The sequence below is a fragment of the Lytechinus pictus genome, chromosome 6 (assembly GCF_037042905.1).
Source record: "Lytechinus pictus isolate F3 Inbred chromosome 6, Lp3.0, whole genome shotgun sequence".
Taxonomy (NCBI): domain Eukaryota; kingdom Metazoa; phylum Echinodermata; class Echinoidea; order Temnopleuroida; family Toxopneustidae; genus Lytechinus; species Lytechinus pictus.
Genome location: NC_087250.1, coordinates 3,867,019 through 3,881,318, shown reverse-complemented (window position 1 = coordinate 3,881,318; position 14,300 = coordinate 3,867,019). Strand labels below are relative to the sequence as shown.

Here is a 14,300-nt window from a genome sequence, read left to right as displayed (position 1 = left end):
ACGCAGTCTCAATTGTAGTCCCCCCACCCCCCTTTTTTCCCCCGTGATTTTTTTTCACGTATTGTTCGAGTAACGAAAGACTGTTCAAATAATTTACCTAAACTTACTGTTTTCAGTACGTGCACGGGGAAATATATTCATTAAATACTCAGGAAACATACGGCCCACCAACCGCATGTGTATGGACAACAAATAATACGACCTTGCCTTGGTCAAAATCATTCAAAATGAAAAAAAAGTATATAAAATGAAAAAAAAATATTGGGTAAAATTTTATCCAGCACGAGGGTCCAACCAATTTTAAGCAGTATCTTACCCAATGCGGGAAGCATGTTGTCCAGTAAGGTAAAACAAAATAAGCAGCAATTACTTTAGAATGGGCAAAATTTTCATCACACAGGATGAATAAAATTGCCCAAAGGAAATGCCCAATGTTGGTTGGACACATAATCACTCTCAATATTTTTAAGAGTGAAATTAATACGTAAAGAAAAATGATATGACAGGGAAGGGGGATCGGAAAGTTATATGCCGAGTTAATATCTCATTTAAAAGGATGGAAAGTTGTGTAGAAAAATATTACACCCTACAGGTTTCAATGCAGAAATAAGAATCAATGGGTGGATGACTTCAAGTCCGGTGTTGGCATTGGTGTTTGTGTTAGTGTTGGAATTTGGATTGATTCCCCTAGCTTCAAAATCTATTCTGAGTTTGTAAAACTGATCAAGATCACATTATTGACATCTCAAAAACTATTGAGTGACTTTTCAGGACCATCTTCATCTTGTGTAAAAAAAATGACCTAACACCACACTAATAGTGTACTTGTTGTTTTATAAGGGGATAACCTAGAATAGTAATTTTACTTTTGTTATCCCGTCCACTGCATTATAATATGCTTACTTTGTACACTTTTATTTTGATTGTGGAAATTCAATTAAATTCAATTCAATAGGTCAACACTGAACTTGAAATCACCCAATGTCATGTAAGATGGAAAATATACTTGTTCATCCTCCTCTTGCTTTCATTTCATTTCATTTATTTCACTTTCAACAAAATATAAATAAAATAAATAAAATCATAACAAGTCAACATCATAAAAAATATACCAAGGTCATTAAATCAACTTGAATAAGACACGTTATAAGAAAGATACATACAAAATAATCATGTTTAAAGGATTTGTGATTTATAAATTGTGAAAATGCAGGATCCCACTAAAAAGCAAAGCTTGTATATTGTGGGCTCCTCAAAATATTACAAACGAGAAATAAATTTTATATAAAAATTATACAAATCCAAATATAAACCATGATTGACAACAGGAGAGATCATGAAAAGAAAATATTAAATAACCAAAATATACGAAAATTACGCAAAAAACTCAGGGATGAGATCAAGAGAAACTATAAAAAGATAGCGGATGAATGAGAGAGAGAGAGAGAGGGGGGGGGAAGGGGATGAGGAATAAATGTAAGAACTGCATATTAACTACAGAGAGAGGAGTGTAGACAAAACATAAGCAAAGTAGCGCATGAGTGAAAAGGAAACAAACAATATTAAAACTTGTTCAACCATATACTCATTAAAAGCCCCTCTAAAGAAAACTATCATTCAATCTTGTCAACCCCTCGCTCCAAATTAAAACATTCACTCAAATATCCACATTCGCTATTTAATATTCTGATTTTACTCAACTCCTATACACAGCACCCGCACTTGCAATGCACCCACTTGACCAGTAAATATCAATCTAAGTCACGAATCTTTTTATGAGGCCGCCATCAATTCAAGCCTAACCGCTCACGATGGCGGTCTCCTGCGTTCATTTATTACATTATATATATATGTTTACATTAATTTTATAAAAGATTAATTTATACTCACACCCTTATTTGTATGTATCATGTAATATGACTACATTGTTTATATTGTGAATTATTTTGTATATTGTAATTGTAAATATTTTTGTATTGTGTTTTTGAACGCAGAAATAAATGCAAGCAAACAAACAAACAAGAATAAAGATGAAAATCTGTGATGATTTATTTTTAGATGTGATTGTAGGATTTCAGTAAGAAAGATTTTGACTTTCTTTCAAAAGTGTACAGAGAGGGGGAATTAAGTTGTTATGAAGGGAATTCCAAAATTGTGGGCCTTCATAAATGAAAGTATTTTTGGCTTTGAACGTCCTGCTTCTACTCATCGATTTCTCCCTGCCCCCTCCTCCATATCATCCTCCTCTTCTTCCGTCCCCCTCCTCCTCTTCCATCCTAGCTCCTCCTCATCCACCATCATCCTTATCCATCCTCTTCCTCTTTCATCCCCCCTCCACCCCCTCCATCCTCCTAAATCTTCCTCCTCCATCCTCTTCCTTATCCTCCTCCTTGTCCTCCTACTCCTCTTCCATTCTCCTCATCCCCTCCCTTTCCTTCTTCTTCTTCTTCTCCTTCTTCTTCTTCTTCTCTTTCTTCTTCTTCTTCTTTTTCTTCTTCTTCTTCTTCTTCTTCTTCAGCACATTTCCATTATTGTTACCCATTTAGAAACTCAACTTGATTCATGTTTTATAGGCCTATTGATTTTCAATAAAGAATTTTGCCTCTATACGTTCGCATAAAATGTATCATTATATACCAGATCATATCATATCTCACTATAAAAGCATGTTAGGAGAGTAAACAATACTAAACACGCATTCTAGACGGTTGTTTTTTCCATTATTTTTTCATGTATTGGTCGAGTAAAGAAAGATTATTAAAATAATTTACGAAAACATAGGTCCTATAGAAAGTTTCAAGGCGAACTATTTTCAGTACGTGCACGGGAAAATATATATTCATTAAATTACTTCGGAAACATACGGCCCAGCAACCGCATGTGTATGGAAAAAAAAAATTGACCTTGCCTTGGTCAAATTCTACCTCCATGGTCAAATTATTAAAAATGAAAAAAAAAAGAGTATAATACGTAAAGAAAAATAATATAATAGGGAAGGGGGTCGGAAAGGTATATGCCAAATGAATATCTCGTTAAAAGGATGGAAAGTGTATTTTATGTAGATGGATGGTGTGTAGAAAAATATTACACCCGACAGGTTTCAATGAAGAAATAAGATTCAATGTCATGTACGATGAAAAATTGTTTCTTGTTCATATCCTCCTCCTACTCCTATCTTCTTCTCCTGCTCTCTGCTTCTACTCATCGATTCCTCCCCCCCCCCTCTCCTCCTCCATGCTCCTTGATCCTCTTCCTCCTCCTCTAGCATGTCCATCCTCCTACATCCCCGGGGGGAGGGGGGCACTTACATTGACGAGTGGAGACCATGCGCGACCAAAAAAAAAACACGTAAAAAGGGTGTGTGTTTTTTTTTTTCAAGATAGGGCACGTTACGTACGTAACGTAATAAGGGTATCAAAAACACTAAAATAATGAAAAAAGGGTATCTATTTTCGCTAGGAAAACTACGTGTTTAGAGTCAAATTAGCGAGGGTGTAAAAACATGTTTATAAAGGATGTACTGTTTGCCCCAAGAGTCAATACAACGTGTTAAGAGTAGACGATTTGCGCGAGATGTTGGAGGTGGGGCTGTACTAAACCCAATGATGTATGTAAAGGTAAAACCGACGTCTGTTAAGGTCTTAAACTGTAAACTCCTGCTATAGCGTAACTCGCTCCCTATCTTATTGAAAATATGTCCAGTGTGTGCGCGCACTGCCTCTGTGTTGTTTGGTACCATTTGTTTGTACACCAACGCACCGGATGCACGCATAGGATCCACTGCATGTACACGTACACGATCGATCACCTATGATTTTCTCTAAATGAAAAATATGCTGCACTTTTTTTTAATCTCTTATTTTGTGACGAGAAAGATGCTTTTTTTTAATGGACTACAACCCCCCCCCCCCAAAAAAAAAAAAAAAAAAAATTAACCAGTTGAAAAAGCATAACCCATACAAAGTGTTTGTGCGTGAATATTTTACAAATTAGATTAACATACATTTAAAAAGTAAAAGCAGGGGCGGCTCTGAACATATTTTCGTTTGGAGGGGGGGGGGGGCAAAGACAACAAGAGTACTTAGTATGTCAAGATTTGCATTTTGGTGCAAACGTACATGTTACCATGACACTACCCTCTGCGCAAAGTAGTTGGATGTTTTGTAGTAATTATAGGTTGAGGAGAGTCTTTTGAACTCAGTGATTTCTGAGATATATAGGCTCTTTTCCGCGAGAGAGTATAGCATGCAAGCGCTTTGGAAAAATTTCAAAGTCCGTGACATAACAATAAAAATATCGCTATACTTGTTTAGGGGGTCAATTCAGGGAGTACTTGCCAAGAGTATCGTTTTGTTTCAAAATACTTGTTAAGGGTAGGGTTTCACACGCTAATACTTGTTAAAGGGTGTATTATCAGAATATGGAAAATACGTGTTTAGGGTGCTTCTCGAGACCCCATGGTCGCGCATGGTATCCACTCGTCAATGGCCGGAAGTGCCCCCCCCCCCCGGGATCCCCCTCCTCCTCCGACCTCCCCATCCTCTTCCGTTCATTCATCCTCCCATTTCATCCTGCTCCTCCATCCTCCTTAATTCTCCTCCTCCTGCCTCCTCCTCCGCTTCCATCCTCCTCCTTCCGCTAACCCTCCTCCTTCTTTTTCTTCTTCTTCCTTCCTCTTCTTCTTCTTTTTCCTTCATCTTCCTCCTCTTCTTCTTCTTCCTCTTTTTCTTCTTCCCCTTCTTTTTCGTCCTCTCCTCCTGACCCAGCTCAATCATCGTCTTCTCAACGCCACCGAACTGAATGGGTGAAAAATGCCGCGTTGTTATTAATTATTTTGAGACCAAATGTTAAGCGCAGAAGAGTATATTAGCTGCGCTAACCCACTGCATCCCGTTCATGAGGCGGTCGCACTATGAGCCAAAATACCCGGCAAAACTTGGGTTTTGCAAAAGGTTTCAAGGCAAACTATTTCAGTATAATCAGGGAAGCAAACATACGGTCCACAAAAAAACTCATCTGATTATGACCTTGCCTTAAACTATATCAATCTCGTTTTATTGGTATTTTCAAGGTTGAAATAGGCCTACTAAAAATTCAATATATTGCTTTGATTGAATCTTATGCGACCTCCTCCATAAAATATATAGGAGCGAATATCTATAAATCTAGGCATCAAGAGTGTATGAAATCATTCCGCTGGAAAACTTTCATCGGAACAAGAGCAGTTTCATTATCATCCAGGTTAGAGCATTCTTCTTACGAGATCTCGAAAATTCAGTCAGATTGTGATTCCGAATCCATAGGTAAGCCTCTTTTCTTAACCCCCTCTACACCAACGCTACGTCCATGCAGTTCTCGCTACGTCAACGAAAATTACCATGACGCAGTGGGAGCTGCTACAGCGTATACCGAGAGCGTAGCGATTACTGATACTGACATAATAGTCTGCATGATCTCGGGAGACATATTATCCGAGACTTGCACTTTGAACGGAAAGATGGTAAAACATCAATTTGGTTCCTCCCTCCCTTAGGTTGAATATCAATTCGGTGCACCTATGTCGAACATCGATTCGGTGCCCCCTAGGTCGGACATCAATGCAGCGCCCCTAGGTTGAAAATAAATTCGGCGCCCCTATATCGAACTTCAATTTAGCGCCGCTATGTCGAACATCAATTCGGCGCCATCCTAGGTTGAAGATCAATTCGGCGTCCTTATGTCGAATTTCAATTCGCCCCCCCCCCCTATGTCGAATTTGAATTCGGCGCCCCCTAGGTCAGCGATTCGGCGCCCTCCCCCCCCCCCCCCCCTAGGTCGGACATAAACTCGGCGTCCCTAGGTAGAACATCAATTCGGGGCTCCTATAGGACCTATGTTATTGACATAATAGTCTGCATGATCTCCAGAGACACATTATGCGAGACTTGCACTTTGAACAGAAAGACGTAGCAACAACTCTGTCTACTGCGCGGCCGCCACGCGTATTCAGTTATCGCTACGTCTAATGCATCCAGGTGATGTTCCTGCTACGTTGCTGAAATTCCGAAGAAAACCTAGGACGCGTCGAATCACCAACTTCATATGATTTTCTAAAACAAATTTGAAATGGTCAAGTGCATGCTACGTCCACGCCACGTCCTTGTGAAGTTACCACATAGGTCTATTTTGCGCGCAGAAGCGGCCCATTCTGCGTCAAAACGGTTCCCGCTACGTGATCCTGACTACATCCAGCAGATTATGGACTTGTACATTCGTCTGCTTGGACGTAGCGACAACTGGGCGTGTGTGGTGGTCGTGTATATTGTTGCGACCATCTTTCCGTGTCCGCTTCGTCTATATGCTACGTCGATAGAGTTGTTAGTAGGTCGATCTTATACTGCAGTGCGTCAATAAATGTTCAAACGGCGACCTCGCTACGTGGACATGTCCAAAGTCCACGTAGCGGAAAATGGGTCTCCAGAGATCATGCAGACAATGCCACGTCAATTATAGATCTTGCGGGAGTTCTTGCTACAGTACGCTGTAGCAGTTCCCACTGCGTCATGGCAATTTTTCTTTGACGAGGTACAACAAGTCGCGTACTCTGCTAGATCATGTCGGAACGTAGCGGGAACCGTTTTGACGAAGCATGGACCGCTACTGCGCGCAGAATAAACTTTGTGGGAACTCCGCACAAGCAACATAAACTTCACCATGACGTGGTGCGGGCGCCCCCTAGGTTGAACATACATTGGGCGCCCCCTGTATCGAACTTGAATTCGGCGACCTCTCCCCTCACCTAGGTTGAACATCAATTCGGCTCCCCTTCCCTCTTTTTGTTTCTCCCTTCCCTCTTTCTTTCCCCCTGTTTTTCTTTTTCCCCTTTTTCTCCCCTTTTCTTCCTCTTTTTGGCGCTCCCTTTTTCACCTACCCGGGGGGGGGGGGGGGGCGAAAGCACCCCCTGACTACGCGCACGCCTTTGGTGCGCTAGAGCCCTTTGGCAAGGCATTAATCATCATTACCAGGCCCCTCGGAAAGGACTTTATGACGTCAATCCTCTGGTTGCTTGCTTTTAAACATTCATGCTTAGCAACCAGGTAAAAAAAAAATCACCACCATTTCCCATTTATAGAAGTTTTCCCCAAATCAAAATTAAGGAATTGAAAAAGTTCGATGTTCGTAATATACAAAATCGAAAACAAAAACACGGCATATCTAGAAATGATTTATTGAGGAATCTTAATAAATTTAGAGCAGTTTTCAATAAACTTTGCATATAATGGTAAACACATTCTTTTCTCAGGATTGTGGTATGATATACAGAGTGTCACGGTAGTTATATGTATATATATATATATAATTTAAAAATAAAGGTTATCAAATATTGGATTTAGATGGAATGTCTGGTTTACGTAACGGAAATTGCTGTGCAAATCTTACTTCATGTTGTGAAATTAACTTATGAAATATGATCTTTATTTCCTTACATGATTCGTTTATGCAAAAAAGTTTAAAAGACGTGCACGCAATTAAGCTCAGACTTTTCAAAGAATGTAGGAAATGAGTAACTAACGCTCAAAATCACGCTGGGCTCCTGACTGACACACAGAAGCGTTCTATTTTCCTTTAAAATAATTGACAAGTAATTCACTTTTTTCTAAATGCTTGTATGTTTGATATTTATGCCATATTTATATGTATATATCATTTTCTTTTAATAATCTTTTAGACTAACATCATCATGATTTCGAAAACCATCATTTCCCTTTTCGTTCTCGTCGCTATCGTGGGTGTTGCGATGAGTAGGATCATTTCTGAGGAAGATGTCGGTAAGTTTGACTCACATACACCCCCCCCCACACACACCCACACTCACTCAAACATCTTCCTACATGACTGACGATATGAATATTACAAATCTGTTTCACGCCTCTTTTTTTTGCATGGGTGGTGGGTTTATTTTGATAATACAGCAAACGCCAAATTCTTTCTGAAAACAATGTTCTGTAAAATTGCATTTCTATATTGAATTTTGTATCAGTTTTATAACAAAGGTTGAATACTTCGATGACCTTGGTCCCTCAGACATGTACATGTATTTCCAATCCTTGATTCTCGTGATATTGCATCCCCATTCATAAATATTTTTAAAGGACAAGTCCACCCAAAAAAAGTTGATTTGAATAAAAAGAGAAAAATCCAACAAGCATAACACTGAAAATTTCATCAAAATCGGATCTGAAATAAGAAAGTTATGACATTTTAAAGTTTCGCTTAATTTCACAAAACAGTTATATGCACATACTGCAGCTGGTATGCAAATGATGAGACTTATGACGTCATCCACTCACTATTTCCTTTGTATTTTATTATATGAAATATATAGTATTCAAATTTTCTCCTCATTGTGAAACAACAACGATTCCTCCCTGAACATGTGGAATTAACATTGTTTAATATTATATTGTTCAGTCAAGTTGGTCCTTATTGTCAAAACTGAAAAAAATTACATAATGTATACTTCAAACAATAAAAAACAAAAGAAATAGTGAGTGATGGACATCATCGACTGACTCATTTGCATGTCACTGAGTTGCGCATATCACTGTTTTGTGAAAAATAAGCGAAATTTTAAAATGTCATAACTTTCTAATTTTGCAACCGATTTTGATGAAATTTTCAGCAATATGCTGGTTTGATTATTACTCTATTTATTCAAATCAACATTTTCCTGGGGTGGACTTGACCTTTAAAATTAGTTTTAGTTCAACTGGTTACTCAAAGCCCGGCTTTCAGTACTCCAACATATGTACAATACTGTACGTTGGTAAAATCAGAGTAACGTCTGTTTGTTTGTTTGTTTTAGTTGTTTTCCATCGAATTCCAAAATGTTTCGGACATAAATCTTTATATGACATACCGTATGCATTTTTTTGTGATTTGAATAAGTCTTTTTTTCATGTGTTTTATTGAAGAAATATAATAAAAAAACATAAACAAAAAATATCAATGATTTTAATAATAATAATCAACAACAACAAAAATAAAGCTTACCGTATATGTATTATTTTGCAGCATTGGAAGACTGCTTTGATCCGTGCAGATTGGAAATTTGCCGGTTCAATATTCATGCCGAGTGTCAGATGAACTTGGATACAAACCTTGTCGAATGGTATTTTAATAGAGAGGTGATCGATTGTGGTAAGATGAATTGTCGCTTCATTGTAAAAACGCTGTTAAAAAAATTCAAGCAGGTTGTTTAAGCCTGTCACTCTAACAGCAATTGTTTAAAGTTTGAAACAAGTTGTTAAATTTTTCTTGACAAGATGTCGAAAAAGTCTAAAGGATTTTTTAAAAATGTAAACAATTGTGTAAAAGTTTAAACAACTTTTTGTTAGAGTGACGGGTTTAAACAGCGGGATATATTTTTTTTTACTGTGTTCGCACTCTTTATTTACAGGCCTATTTTGTTGAGTAAAATGTGTTTTACCAATTCGTCTAATGCCAATACGTCCTATTGCCGACTCGTCTACAATCGTTTGGTCTACAATCAGTTTGTCCACTATCCACATCGTCTAATTGCCAATTCGTCCACTCACCATTTCGTCTAATAACCAGTTGGTCCATTAGCCATTTAGTCCAAATACCATATTTTGTCTTATTATCGGACTAAGTGTTAATTGTGCAAAATGAAAGGAAATGAAATGGATATTAGACCAATTGGTTATGAGACGAAATGGTGATTAGACGAAGTGATGATCGGACCAAATGGTTATTGGACCACATGGTTGTTAGACAAAATTTTGATGGAATATCATTAGACTATTAATGAAAGTAGACCATGTGGTAAGTGGACGAGAGTAGACGAATTTGCAATTTATACCGATTGAAATACGTATCCTGCCCATGGATTTTATACGAGCAGCCCTTTAATGTTATTTTCTCAGGTCAATATCAATACATACATTAAATTATTTTAACTCACGCTTTACGCTGGCATTACTTATCAAATACCTTCATCATATTAATGGGGACCCCAAAAAAAAATGCGTAGAATGTCCCATTTGAAGTCTGAATGGTCTCATAATTTGGGTAAGATGGCAATAGAGAACTGTTTATATTTGTTTTTACTGAGCATTTCTTTTTCCTCGATTTATTAATGTGATATTACGGAACAAAGCCTTGCATTAAAATAATTCCAATTATGTGTTTAAAAAAGTTTTTATTTATAAGTTTATTCATTTGTTTATTTATTTATTCATTTATTCATATATATTTTTTGTTTGTTTTATTTGTTGTCTGTATGTTCATGAGTTTGTTTGTTTTTCAAAAGTGATATCTTATCCAACAGTTACCATAGAAATAGCGCTTGTCATTCAATAAAAAATGGATGGGTTGCATAATTATAATCAGGGGTGGATTCAGGATTTTCCAAAAGGGGTCGCACATATTTCCGAGGAGCAATTTGACCAAAAAAAAGTTTTAAAAAATCAACAACAAAAAATCTTCACTTTCAAAGGGATGGGGGGGGGGGCACACTTCTGCTTTAACGGCATTTTTACATTACACATTATAATTGTGCCTCTCAAGGGGGGGGGGGGCACGGGCCGGTTTTGCGCCCCCCCCCCCCCAGGCTCCTAGATCCGTCAGTGGTTTGCTGAGCACATCTGGGTAGTCTTTCAGAGATTCCTTGAGTAAAGAGATAAACGCTATAAGCGAAATGAGTCCGAATGATGCCATTGTTTCTATTTCTACTCCCCATAATAGATACCTGTCCGGATGGTCACGCCGAGCAGGACTGTGAAGATGAGTGCCAGAGTAACGTATGTGAAACCGGGGCACATGAAGCCGCCATATGCAGGATGTTCAACTGTGGACAATGCACTCCGGAATACTTCAATCCTGGTAGCAGCGAAAACATGCTCGAGTGCTGGGGTGAAAAGCGTTTCGAAAAGCAAGAAGATGGAATTCTCCGGGAAATTCCCACGGTCGCCTATTTAAAGACAACCGAGTATCATTCTCTCCCCCGGGGCGGGGGGCACTTCCAATGACAAGTGGATACCATGCGCGAACATGGGGTCTCGAAAAGCACCCTAAACATGTATTTTCCATTTTCTGAAAATGCACCCCTTAACAAGTATTGGCGTGTGAAACCCTACCCTTAACAAGTATTGGAAACAAAACGATACTCTTGGCAAGTTCCCTGAATTGACCCCCTAAACAAGTACGGCGATATTTTTATTGTGATGTCACGGACGTCGGTCGTCAGTTTTAACCTAGTACAGCCCCACCTCCCAAATCTCGCGCAAATCGTACTCTAAACATGTTGACTCTTGGGGCAAAAGAACATCCTTTATAAAACATTTTAGTCTTACTTTTTTACACCCTCGCAAATTTGATCCTAAACACGTCGCTTTCCTAGCGAAAATAGATACCCTTTTTTCATTATTTTAGTGTTTTTGACACCCTTATCACGTTACGTACGTAACGTGCCCTACCTTCAAGTTGAAAAAGACATCCTTTTTACGTGTTTTTTTTGGTCGCGCATGGTATCCACTCGTCATTGTAAGTGCCCCCCCCCCCCCCGGTTCTCTCCCCCTCCCCTCTTCTCTCTCTATTCAAGTGACGTTTGATGTTCTAAATTCTAAAGTCTTCATTTAACAATTGGTTTCCGACTATTAATTTCAGTAAAAAAAAACCGCTAAAACTCTTCGGATATATGTAAAGAAAAGTATTACCATGATACGTTATATGCACATCCTGGTCAGTATGCAATGAGGAGACTGATGATATCATCCACTCACTATTATTTTGTATTTTATTATATGAAATATTCTAATTTTCTCCTCATTGTCAAGTAAAACAACAATCATTCCTCTCTGAACATGTGGAATTAGCATTGTTTAATATTACATGGTTCAGTCACGTTGGTCCATATTGTCAAATTTGTAAAAAATGAAATATTGTTTAGATGTTTTGACAATGTTGTTGTTTTAGCAGAATATATATTTAAAAATTATGATCAAATTTTCATGGCATTTCGTATATCGGTCCAATATGTGGTTGATACCTGATCTGTTTAGGGTTGGGTTTCTACATGTAGGTAAGGTTAGTGTTTATGAATTCAAAGATCTATAAGAGTGAGTCAAACTCAAAGATTGTAAACATTTGATATGTGAGCATGAAAGGGATATACATTATTTATTGTCAAGATTGTTGAGATGTGAACCTCTTTAATGAACAATATATCATCATAATGCATTATGGGCCCTGATAACATTCCATGGTGGAACTTGTAGGGCTAATCTGAGTAAAGGATGTACGCACCTAGTTACATCAAAATGTGAAGGGGTAAGTGATTTCTCGCTGTCATTCAGGGGGTAATGTAGGTCAAAGCTCAAGGTTCCATGTAAATAATTAGGTCAAATTTTCAGGTTACATAATTGAAGCTTTCATGTTGATAATTAGGTCAGGTTCAAGGCTACATGTTGATTATTGATATGAGGGTCAAAATTGAAAGCTATTGGTTGATAATTAGAGTTCAAGGTAAACGGTTGACACGTATGTGTATATGTGACATTAGTTTAGAATTCAAAGCTGCATATTTATCCCCTATAGGACCCGTTTCACAGAACTTGTTATAATAAATTTACAATAACATATAATTTGGTTGTCTCATTTGGCTGATATAGGAACTTCTACTTCAATTTAGTTACTGTTTTCATTTGACTCTTTAATTTATTTTCTTCTGAGACCGAGAATGATGTAAAAATTAAAGGAAATAGAAATACAAAGTAATACGAGTCATAGTTTCTTTATGTAATTATTTGAAAGTGTTATTCTAATATCTGAGGGTGCGTCGTGCGAAAGAAGAAAGTTGGAGGGAAACGAATAACAACAGGAGGTAAGAATGAGAGGGAGGGGGTAGATATAAACACAAAAAAAGCGAAAGAGAAGTGCAGAGAGGGAGACACAGGGTGACAGAGAGAAAGAAATAGAAAGGGTGGGAGAGAGAGAGGAAGGGGGAGAATTTCCTAGAGTCCCAGAAGTTTGAAAATGTATTAACGTCTTTGTTTTTTAAATCCGAATAATATTGTTAATTCTTCTTTGATTTGATTCATATATTTGTTGTTGATAAAAGCTTTATTCAGCTCATAGACTGTTTTCAAAGGGCCATGCAAAAGAAATAACATAACTTGAAAATTCAACATATAACATAATTAGGATATATTAGAGTGAATGTATGGCAGTTTGTATTATTTTACTACTGGCGAAAATCCGAGGGATGGGGAAATAGCCTACCCCCTCCCCCATTTCAGAGATGGAGACAGCCTGTACAATCACCCACCCCTCCCTCCCCCACACAACCTCCCCAAACCCGGGCAAGTTATGGTTAGTGAAAGCATCACAAAGTGAAGTTCAATCAGAAATAATAGAATATAATCTAACAATATATAATTTAATGATCACTTGCATATTAAATTACATAACATTTACATGATTAATGAGATAGACATCCATTGGGGGGACCATTTCATGGAACGAATAGTCAGTGATTTTCTCTTGACTAGTTTGCTTTAAGCCAATCAGATTCCAGGATTCAAAAATTTCAACAATCATCTCTGAAAATCACTTGACTATTTATTTCATGAAAACCACCCCAAGAAAAAAAATAAATAAAATGAATTAGCTGCAATAATCACCCGCAGGAACTTTATTTAAATGAAGTACCTCCATCATTACCCGTCATTATTTTGGATTTCACGGCAGTTTTATAATCATATACAAATTTACCAGTAATCATCTATCTTTGGAATGGAAATTACACCATTGTCTAACAAAATATAAGAATACCAATATATCAATAGCAGTGTAGGGTAATTGTATGCAGCAATCAACATCTGTGTAGAAACAAATTTTTAAATTAATATTTTGGGGGGTTATTGTTTTATAAAGTCTATTTCTTTATATATATATATATTTTCATTTGTCCTTACTTAGTGTTCAAGAACTCCATCACTGTCCACATGTATGTCATTGTCAGTTTGTTCAATTTTTGTGCATTTATTAATTTTATTTCTGTTTTATATAAGAAGTTGATTGTGCGCCTTGAGTGTTATCGACAGATATGTGCGCTATACAAATCTTTAATTATTATTATTATCATTATTGTAAAATAACTATGGATTCTTTGTAAAGAATTTGGCAATTTTAAATGGTTTAGTTCACATTTATCAAAGAGATTTTGAAAAAAAAATTAACAGAATATAAACTGCATTGAATTGACAAATAGATACAATAATTCACATGGCTTCAATAGA

General features: G+C 37.3%; 1 long non-coding RNA gene across 1 annotated transcript; it reads left to right on the top strand.

Moving 5' to 3' along the window:
- Window positions 1–5,210: 5,210 nt before the first annotated feature.
- LOC135154388 (uncharacterized) lies at window positions 5,211–12,035 on the top strand. Its single transcript, XR_010293788.1, has 4 exons — window positions 5,211–5,303; window positions 7,709–7,808; window positions 9,055–9,180; window positions 10,747–12,035. It is a non-coding gene; the product is annotated as an uncharacterized LOC135154388 (long non-coding RNA).
- The last annotated feature ends 2,265 nt before the right edge of the window (window positions 12,036–14,300 follow it).